Source organism: Chiroxiphia lanceolata, chromosome 1 (genome assembly GCF_009829145.1).
Source record: "Chiroxiphia lanceolata isolate bChiLan1 chromosome 1, bChiLan1.pri, whole genome shotgun sequence".
Lineage (NCBI taxonomy): Eukaryota > Metazoa > Chordata > Aves > Passeriformes > Pipridae > Chiroxiphia > Chiroxiphia lanceolata.
In genome coordinates, this window is record NC_045637.1 from 11,999,984 (window position 1) to 12,011,029 (window position 11,046).

The following is an 11,046-nucleotide window of genomic DNA, read 5'->3' on the forward strand; positions in this document are numbered from 1 at the left end:
GATATCCCACCCTTAAGGAAAGGGAGCACCCAAGATTCACAGATGCTCATGGTCAAAAAGAACAACAAAAGTCAGAAAGTCCACAAAACCTCACAAAGTTTTATTAGTAAATTACATACTTGGCATGGAAATTGGTATGTTAGTCCCAGACCTCTTGTATAAGCAGCGGTGGGTTTTGGATAAAGGGGTAGGGTGAAAGGAGGGGGAGAGAGAGAGAGAGGTGGGTTAAAGAGGGGCAGAGAGAAAGGAAGAAAGAGAGAAAAAGAGATCACTAGTCCTGGCTCCAGCACCGATCCAGCTGATGGGGTGTCCTGGGGCAGGCGCACACCTGGGCTCTGTGGGGGTACTTTTTTATAGATAAGTTTATTCCCGCTCTAGAGGTAAGTTTCTCAACTGTGTTGTGCTTATCTCCAGGAGCCAGAACAAGGAATTAATCTCAAAAAAGTGCTGCATTACCTCCCTCCGGCCCCTTTTTCCAGCCACAACAATCCTTGGTTGGCTCCGCTGTCAGGGTGTGATACATACACATTAGGCCCGTTATCTTCTGGGCTTCTACGCTATGGAACATGCAAACCTACTGAGGGATCATTGCCCCGGTCATTAATGACAACATTAAGCAGTGCTGGCCCCAGTATCAGCCACTGGAGTGCACCACTCGGAACTGGCCTTCAGGAGGATGTTGTGCTGCTGATCAGGATCCCCTGGTGCCAGCTGTTGAGCCAGTTGGTTGCGCCTGGTTTTTCCTTAGTAAATCTGTGCTGAGTACTCCCAGGCCCCTTCTTGTTCTTTGTTTGGAGATGGTTTCCCGGTCTATTTGCGCCATCATCTCCCTCTGTGGTGAGGCTGGCTGTCCTGCAGGTTTCCTCATCCTCCTCCTTGCTGCTCCTCCAGAGAACAGCAGGCCCTGGAATCACCACCACTGTTCACAGTGAGAGTGGCCTCGCACTGACACCTGCCAGCTCTCCCCACATCCAGAGGTGCATCCCACCAGGTCCCATGGGCTCCTGTATGCCCACATTGTTTAAATATGTTCCCCAACCTGGTCCTCCTCTAGTGGAGGACTGAGTTCTGATCTGTGAGGTTCAGCGCTGCTGAGTGTTGTTGTTTCACCTATTCCAAAATCAGCCTTTGCAAAAGCTGGACCTGTGCCACAGCAACCTGGCACTTCTGCATTCTGTGCCAGCAGCTACTGTGTCAGAAGCACAGCCCTTCCCAGCATGCAGAGGCTTGCCCAATGCTTGGTTCCCTGCCTGTGCAAGAGCTTTCATGCCAGCTGAGATACATCACAGGCTTCTTCCCAGCATCCAGTGCCCTCCTGGCCTCCACATCTCCCTCCAGGCGTGACAGGTGCCCCTGCCCTGGGTGAGTGAACAGCACTGTGGTTCAGGCACTGCTGACAAGAGCCCTGACTGAGGTAAACCCTGCTGTGCAGACCTGTGTGTCTATGTCTATGGATTGGGCTACATATTTCCAGGACCACAGGAGCCTAGGCCATGTCCTACCAGGATTTAAGAGTATCAGCTGAGCTGAGACTGGACATGATTAAAACAGTGATGGCTGCGCTCCTGCACGTAATCCAATCACGCTATAAAAATCCATACAGTAGCCACCCAAGCCTATTGTGCTTCCCTGAAGGGAGGCATGCTACAGATCTCCCGTTGATCACAGAATCACAGGATCAATTAGGCTGGAAAACCTGTGAGAACAATCAAGTCCAACCTTCAACCAAATACCACCATGTCAGCTAGACCATGGCTCTAAGTGCCACATCCAATCTTAAACACTCCCAGGAACAGTGACTCTACCACCTCCCTGGGTGGTCCATTCCAATCACCCTGTCTGTGAAGAAATTTCTCCTAATATCCAACCTGAATCTCCCCTGGAGCATCTTGAGACTTGGTGCAGCTTGAGCAGGGACACCCCTCAAGCTTACTCCTTGAGACAAGACCCCTTACCTGGCATTAGGTATCTACAGCAAGGTAAGCGACATCTCACCTCAGGCCCAAAGTTATACTGTAGGGTAGCAACATTATCCAGCCATTGTTAGAAGTGTAGTAAGTAATAGGGTTCTATCCCTGTTTATTTGCCATGTGAATTATCATCTAAACCATCATCAAACCACTAATTCAGTTATTGATTGCCCTGAGGTGGGTTGACCTTGGCTAGGTGCCAGGTGCCCATCAAGCTGCTCTATCACTCCACTCCTCAGCTGGACAAGGGAGAGAAAATAACATAGAGAATGACTTGTTGGTTGAGATAAGGCAGGTTACCGAAGCAAAGGCAAAAGTTTGTGTGAACATGAGCAAAGAGAAAAAACAAAATTATTTTTACTTCCCATCAGCAAGCAATGTCTGGTTGGGAAGCAGGGCCTCAGCCTGTGCCAGTGTTCCCAGCAGTAGCCAAAACGCTGGTGTGTTATCAAGACCTTTCTAGCTACCAATGCAAAGCACAACACTGTGAGGGATGAGACGGGGAAAATAAACTCTATCTCAGCCAGACCCAATACGTGCCCAATCACTATTTGATTATCATTTGGTTTCCAAACAAAATTCACTGTTTGTTTATTGTTTCATCATTAAGTCTTTTAGTTAATCCCATAATGATGATTCCTCTTAATGATTCGTTTGTGAAACCAAATAAGCAAATGGAGCTGTACAGCAGGAGAAAGAAAACATCATGATAAGATCGCAGGGGAAAAAAAAAAGAGAGTGAAATGAGTGAGGTGGGGAATCAGTATCACCCAGCATTAATAACCTGATGTCTTACATGTTTAACCTATGCAAGCAACACGTACTTCTACTTTAACAGGTAGGAAAGAGAAGGGTAGCAGTGGACAAATACAAACTGGTGTCACACTATTTTTTCTCTATTCCAATTTCATTTTTCTTTCCCTTTAGAAAGCTCCAAACTTTCCCAAAAGAAATGCAACTGTCCTGTCCCCACCACAGTAGTACAGTTTCCTAAAGTTGGTTCAGTTAAAACACACAGAAAACTCTTAATGCATGAGGACTTTTGTTAATAATGCAATTATTTACGATGAAGCTTCAAATTTTAGGTCCTGTTTAAGAGTTATGCTGGGCCCTTACAATGGGCATTTACTGGCAGTGTACATTACCACTGGGGCTCAGCAAGCAGAAAAATCAATAACGATATTATTAAGGAAAACAAGGGTTCACAGGCAGACCAGAAAAAACTCTGGAAAAATAATTCCAATTAGTTTCTGCAACTGAAGTAGGCTGTAAACATCAGCAGGGATCTTTCCTGTGCTCTAGATCATCACAGTATTCCTCTTAAAAAAAAAATAGTCATATAATGATTTATGAAGATCTGGCAAAACTAATCTGCTTTGAGATGTATACACAATGCCAGAGTTAACTGGCTTTTCTCCCTGGAAATTATCATATCTCTTGCTTTGTCCAGGTAAAAACCATCAGTGCAGGGAATTCCTTTCACTCCAAGCAGGCACAAAGCAACCAGTATGTAGAGTGCCACAGAAGTCAAAATGGAATTTATGCCATTTTTAATTACAGTGCTTAATTGTAACTCTTGTGGCTTTCAGACAAAAACAGAAAAAATAATATTTAGAATAAGGATAGAGCTGTGATTCTAGCAGAAATCAGTTGGTTATACCCATGATTAATGTCTCAAGCCTAACTGGTTAACCAGGCCCAGGAAGGCTCTTAGCTGGCTTGAGGTAAGTTTGACAGGCTCATACCCAGATCTGCCCAGGGGATACCTGCTTTTATTTAGCCTGCACATTAACTGGGAATTTGAAAGGCCATCCTCAGAGGAGGAAGAATCTTGGGAAAACTTGCATCTCCACTGCGCTGGCTTTGGCTCAGGGAGAGTTAATTTTAATGCAAAAATCTCCATCAACACTCTTCCAGATATAAAAATCAACATGCCTCAAAGGTCCTCAGTGCTGCAATGTCTGCACAGGATTAGAGATTGTGATGCCTCAAGCGTATCACTGTCCTAATCACACAGGGCTTTGAAAGCTGATGTTACACACTAGGCTAATGCAGATGCAATATCATTTATACATGCTCATGCCTTTTAAACCTTAGAATGCTGTGTCCTTTTCTCTATTTTTCCTTTAGCAAATAAGCACCTTGATTTACTTGACCAAATATCAAGATAATAAATAACCAAGGTAGTCCTTTCTGCACTACTGTGCAGCTCCCCAGAATATTGTTCCAGGGCATCAGAAGAGTCTTCTTATCAGCATTGGGCAGTGATGCAGAAGTTTGAAAGAAGAAATGCCTCCCCATTACAGGCTTTAATTTATCTGATTATAAAGATTGTACATGACAAATACAGTAGCTGACAGGTACTGAGTAGGAATTATCTGGAGTAGAATGATGCTGGGTGATGCTGATGTGATCAGACACATGAAAACAAGAGAGCTCTGATTTAACGGCCCCAACCTGGGCTTGCAAATAACATTATATGCACTATCTGTTTCCAGATGTCATTTGCAGGAGAAACTAGCTCTGGACAAGATGAAAAATGCAAACACCAAATGCGTTACCGAGAGACAGAGCAGCTCCGTGTGTGCTCTACAGCAACCAGCAAGTGCCCTCTGTATACAAGGGAAACCATGGTAAGTCAACATCCAGTTTCCAGCCCCCTGTAATTACCTGTGGTTACTGAGTTACCGTATGGCCAAACCTGAGCCACAGCGGTGCCTCTTTACTGCTCACCTTTGGCACAGATAAAGCAACCAGAGTGGAAAACTCGGGTACTGGATCTGATTCCTGCCTGGCGATGGCAGGAGAGATGCAGACATTAGAGGAAAGCGCTATATAGGCAGCAAGCATTAGTCAGAAATGCATCAGCCAAAGTACCAGGGAGCACAAGTGACCCCCCCCCCCCCGGTGTAGCAGAAACAACCTCACCCTGTCACTGCAGGGCATCCCAAGGCAGCCTGTGACAAAACATTCTCTTGCTTCCTGTTGGTTCCAAGTTGAAAGAGAAAACTCGCTTAGAAAAAGCAGTGTAAGGCTCAAGGTTAATAGAATCACTCCCAGCCACTGGAGGTGATACTAAGGACTCAAGAGAAGATGGAGGCAGGAACTCTGCAGAAGGTTTCCTGTACTATCTCATCTCAGATCTTGAGTGGTTTATGTGTCTGCAGCAGGATGTGCAACAAAATGGGATCCTCACTGCCAAAATGCATTTCAATCCACATTTCGAATAGCGAAGCAAAAATTAGCCAAGGGCAAAACACATCCACCACATTCCCAAAATAGCAACCAAATTTCTTGCTACCAGTGTCCTCTTCTGCAAGAGTTTCCTCCAGCAGTCACAAGAGCAAAGCACTTGATAAAACAACTACTTGTCCTGGCATCGGGAATGCAGTGGCAGCAAATATATCCAGTCTTAAGGAATGTGATAAAGGTTTGTAACCTAAAGCCTTAATAGCAGGGTTGAAATATATGTGAGAGATGTCATCATCATGGCTAGGCTTCATGAACAAAGATTTGGGAAGGGCTCTACCCACGTTTGTTGCAAGCACGTTGGTGGCTAAAAAGGCCAATACGGGATAGACATGTCCGGTTGCAAAAGGCACAACAGAAAGACTCCTTAGGTGGTATATTCTGCAAGACACAATTCTTTCTGCATTGTCTTTTCTCCTCAAGGGTGATCCTGCGTGCATTCTCAAAAGCATCAGTAGCGTTATAGATGGTGTGTCTCCAGGCCTCCAATTGGAGGCCAGAGTAGATCAGTTATGGTGATCAATATGGCCAAGGCTGAGATGTTGTTTCAGGGAGTCCTTGTATCTTCTCTTTGGGGCTCCTCTCTTGCAGCAGCCAGTGGCAAGTTCACCATAGAGCAGGATCTTAGGGAGGCGGTGGTCCTTCATCCTGGAGACATGTCCTGCCCATCGCAGCTGTGTTCTCAGTAACATGGCCTCAATACTTGTGACTGCTGCTTGTTCTAGAACAGATGTATTGGTCACATAATCTGACCAGTGGATGTTTAGGATTGTTCGGAGGCAGCGTTGATTGAAGCGTTCTAGGAGACGCAGGTGGTGGCAGTAGATGACCCATGATTCAGATCTGTATAAGAGAGTAGACAGCACTGTGGCTCTGTAAACACTGATCTTTGTGCTTTTCTTCAGGTGTTTATTTCGCCAAACTCTTTTATGAAGCTTTCTGAAAGCATTATATGCCTTTGCTACCTGTTGTCTATCTCTCTAATTACCTAGGCTACCTAGGTAATTACATGTGAGAGATGTATTATGTTGAAATATAGCTGAGGGATATATTTATGCCATATTTTCCGCATAAAAAGTATATGAACCAGTTGCTGTGTTCAGCAACTGTGCCCAGGAGCCCCATGTCAACATTTGTGTCCAGGATCTCAGTATTCACTTCAGAAAACATGTCAGCACCCATTCCATGACATAGGAACCCCCTGGCAAGCATGCCTCATGCCCAAAAGAGTATTCCAGGGCAGCCTGTTTCACCCAGTGTTGGCAATGTTCCCTACTCCACACTAATCCCTCTTCCCCCAGATTGCACTTGGAGGTGCCTGTATCCTCCCCACAGGAGGCAGAAAGCAGTAGCTCTAAAGAAAGGCGTAAATGGAAGTAAATCCTTGCTTGGGCAGCAGGTAAAACCCCTCCTTGCCCACCTCTCCCTCACAGGTGCCTCTGTACAATAGGTATGAGGCTCTGGATGTGGAAGGCCAGTCAATGGACGAGGTACTGCCAGAGTTGGAAAGGCCTTAACCCCACACATCACAACCACCTCCATGAGGAAGAAGAGATAGATTGTGGTTGTAGGTGATTTGCTTCTGAGGGAAATAAAGGATCAAATATGCTGGATAAATGTTCCTCTTAGGGAAGTTTGATGCATCTCTAGGGCCTAGGTTAAGGACATCTTCAGAAAACTTTCTAGCCTGATACAGCTCTGGAACTATTACCCACTACTGGTCCTCCATGTGGGTGGCGATGGAACCGTAACATCACAGTCCAGGGATGATCCAAGGAGACTTCAGCACCTTGGGATGGTTAGTAAGGGAATATAGAGCACAGGTAATTTTTTCCTCTATCCTTACGGTTGGAGGCAACAACACTGGAACAAACAGAGGGGCCCAGTCTCATACATGGCTCTGTGGCTGGTGTCACTGCCAGAACTTTAGTTTCTTTGACAGTGGGTTGGCCTACATGGCACCAGGCTTGCTGACATTATGATTGGTGTCACCACAGCCCACCTGGCCAAGGGGGGCCTATTGAAGCCTTCTTGCTCCAGCTGCAGGAGGAATCATGCTCGCGGGCTCTTGCCCTGCTGGGGGACTTCTGCTGGGAAACTAGCACAGCAAGCTGTAGCCAAACCAGAAGACTCCTGGAAAGCATGGAGGATAACTTCTTGAGCCAGGTAACAGACAGCTCCACCAGAGTGGATGTGATACTGGACCTGATGGTCACCAATCAAGGGCATCAAGATTGGAGGCAGCCTGGACTATGGATGAGAGTAAAGTCAGGACCCTTAATTTTAGGAACAATAGGACTCCCTGTGAAACTGCCCTCAGGGACAAGGCAGCAGAACAGAGCTGGCAGATCTTTAAGGTTGCTTTCCATAGAGTACAAGGGCTCTTGATCCCTAGGGGTAAGAAATCAAGCAAGGAAGGTAAGAGACTGGCATGGCTCAGTAGGGACCTGCTATTCAAACTAAATGGCAAGAAGCAAATGAACAGGCAGTAGAAACAAGGACAGGTAACCTGGGAAGAGTACAGTTGTGTAGGGATGGGGCGAGGAAGGCCAAGGCACAGCTGGAACTGAACCTGACAAGTGACTCAAAGAATAACAAGACGGACTTCTACAGGTATATTAACCAGAAAAGGAAGGTCAAAGAAAGCAGCAAAGCCATTAAACTGGTAACAAGGGATGAGGAGAAGGCTGAGGTAGTCAACAAATTTTTTGCCTCATTCTTCAATGGAAACTTCTCTTCCACACCTCTCAAGCATATGGACAGCAGGATGGGGACTGGGGGAGCAAAGTCCCTCCCACTGTAGGAGGAGATCAAGTTCACGACCACCTGAAGAACCTGAACATACATAAGTCTGTGGGATGCAACAAGATGCATCCCAGAGTCCTGAGGAAATTGGCTGATGTAGTTGCCAAGGCACTCTCCAAGATAATTGAAAAGTCATGGCAATCAGCTGAAGTCCCAGGTGACTGGAAAGAGGGAAATATTGCTCCCACCTTTAAAAGGGGTAGAAAGGAGGACCTGGGAACTGCCGACCTGTCAGCCTCACCTCTGTGCCTGGGAAGAACATGGAACAGATCCTCCTAGAAGCCCTGCTAAGGCACATGAAGAACAGGGAAGTGATTCAGGACAGCCAGCACAGCTTCACCAAGGGCAAGTCCTGCCTGACCAACTCGGTGGCCTTCTATGATGGAGGGACTACGTCAGTGGACAAGGGAAGGGCTATGGATGACATCTGCCTGGACTTCCATAGAGGCCCCTGCCACAGTCTCCCACAACTGCCTTCTCTCCAAATTGAAGAGATACAAATTCGATGGGTGGACTGTTTGGTAGATAAGGAATTAGTCTGATGGTCACATCCAGGGGGTAGTGGTCAGTGGCTCGATGTCCGGATGGATATCAGTGAAAAGTGGTGTCCCTCAGGGATCCCTATTGGTACCACTACTGTTTGATATCTTTATCAATGACATAGAGACTGGGATTGAAAGCACCCTCAGCAAGTTTGCAGATGACACCAAGCTGAGTGGTGCAGTTGACACCCCTGAGGGACAGGATGCCATCCAGAGGGACCTGGACAACTTTGAGGAGTGGGCCCATGAAAACCTTATGAGGTTCAACAAGGCCAAATGCAAAGTCCTGGACGTGGGTTGAGGAAACTCCCAGTATCAATACTGGCTGGGAAACAAATGGATCGGGAGCAGCCCTGACAAGAACTTGGGGGTGCTGGTGGATGAGTCTGGACATGACCCAGCAATGTTGACTTACAGCGCAGAAAGCCAAATGTGTCCTGGGCCACATCAAAAATAGTGTGGCCAGAAGGTCAAGGGAAATGGTTGTCCCCCTCTGCTCTGCTCTAGTGAGACCCCACCTGGAACACTGCATCCAGCTCTGGGTGTGTCCCCAGCACAGGAAGGACATCGACCTGTTGAAGTGGGTCCAGAGGAGGGCCTTGAAGTCAGGTTGATAGAGCTGGGGTTGTTCAGCCTGGAGAAGGCTCCAGGGAGACCTTATTGCAGCCTTTCAATACTTGAAGGGGGTCAGTAAGAAAGACGGAGACAAACGCTGTAGCAGGACCTGCATAAAGAAGGTTTTTTACAATAAGGGTGTTGAAATACTGGAACAGGTTTCCCAGAGAGGTGGTGGATACCACCAGCCCTGGAAACATCAAGGGTCAGGCTGGATGGGGCTCTGAGCAACTTCATCTAGTTGAAAGGGCGGTTGGACTAGATGACCCTTAAACATCCCTTCCAAAACAAATTGTTCTATGATCAGGATTATTTTTCCTATTTATGTTATTTTGCTTAAATTAACAGTGGATTTAAGTTACTACTTAAAATACTCTGTCAGCTTTTAGTTTTAATACCTGGAATAATTTTATTTCACCAAACTGTCATTCCTCTGTTCACTCTGCACAGCACAGGAGCTTGTGCAGCTCTTTGGAGCTTCACAGGGAACAATTTAGGAAATGCTGACACAATTTTTCATGTAGTAATGTCATGCTGAGCAAGCCAGAATTTCAGGATGAATAATTTATCAACTGCCCATAGTTATTCTGATTTGAATGGATTTTACTTTTGTCCAGAATACACAAGCTGGTTTCAGAGAGCAATACATGCAAGGACTGCGAGTCAGCTGTAAACTACAGCCCTACTGACACAAAACAACCTGTGAGCATCAACAGGATTATAGCAAATACCAACATGTATTTTAGGTTTTAGGGCACGTGAGCAGCCTTTGAAGCAGTAGAGGTCACCACTTACTCGTAGGAAGCCAGTACAGGCAACGTGCTCCACACACCTTTCCTATCTAACCAGTCTGCAGCGCAGCAGCTGAATTCTGTGTCCAGTTCTGGGCCCCTCAGTTCAAGAAAGACATTGAGGTGCTGGAGCAAGTTCGGTGAAGGGCAACGGAGCTGGTGAACAGTCTGGAAAGCGAGTCATAGGAGGAGCGGCTGAGGGAGCTCAGGGTGTTCAGCCTGGAGGAGGCTCAGGGGAGACTTTATCACTCTCTATAACTACCCAAAAAGAGGTTATAGCCAGGTGGGGGTTAACCTCTTCTCTCAGGCAACCAGAGATAGGACAAGAAGAATGGCCTCAAGCTGCACTGGGGAGGTTTAGGTTGGACACCAGGAAGAACTGAATGGTTAAGCATTGGAATGGGCTGCCCAGGTAGGTGTTCAAAAAACAACTGGACAGAGCACTTAGTGCTGTGGTTAATTGATATGGCGGTGTTTGGTCAAAGGTTGGTCTCTTGGAGGTCTTTTCCAACCTTGATGATTCTATGATTCCATGACACTATTTCCTCTTTCCTCTCCACCATGAGCAAGTTTTCATACTCCTGCACAATGTGAACACCTACAATCTCAAACCTACTATCTCACCACTAGGTAGCTACTTCTCTTGCTCCTTCTGCTCTCTCCCTTAGCTGCAGCTGCACCAGTCTTGGAGCAGAGGGATAACCACACGTACAACACACAACTCCTGTGCCCACAACACTTAATTGAGGACATGGGACACTATTAAATGTTGCAGGATACAAATCCTTAGAACCAACCTCTTCAGAGTTTGCAGATACATGGACAACTCAAGTTGCATCAAACACATGTGCGTTGTGCTCTTCTCAGATTCTGAACCATGCCTGTGACACAACTTTCCTGGCACGTTGCTTCACTTTGCTGCATATAGGCGTAGAAAATGAAAATCAGGGTTCTTACAGACCATCTGCCTGTGACCATACTGTGGCTTAGCATGAGCTGCTGTTGGATTCCATTTCTGGCCATTTTACCTACAGACATTGCCCACTCACTGCCAGCTTTATTCTAACTCTCAGC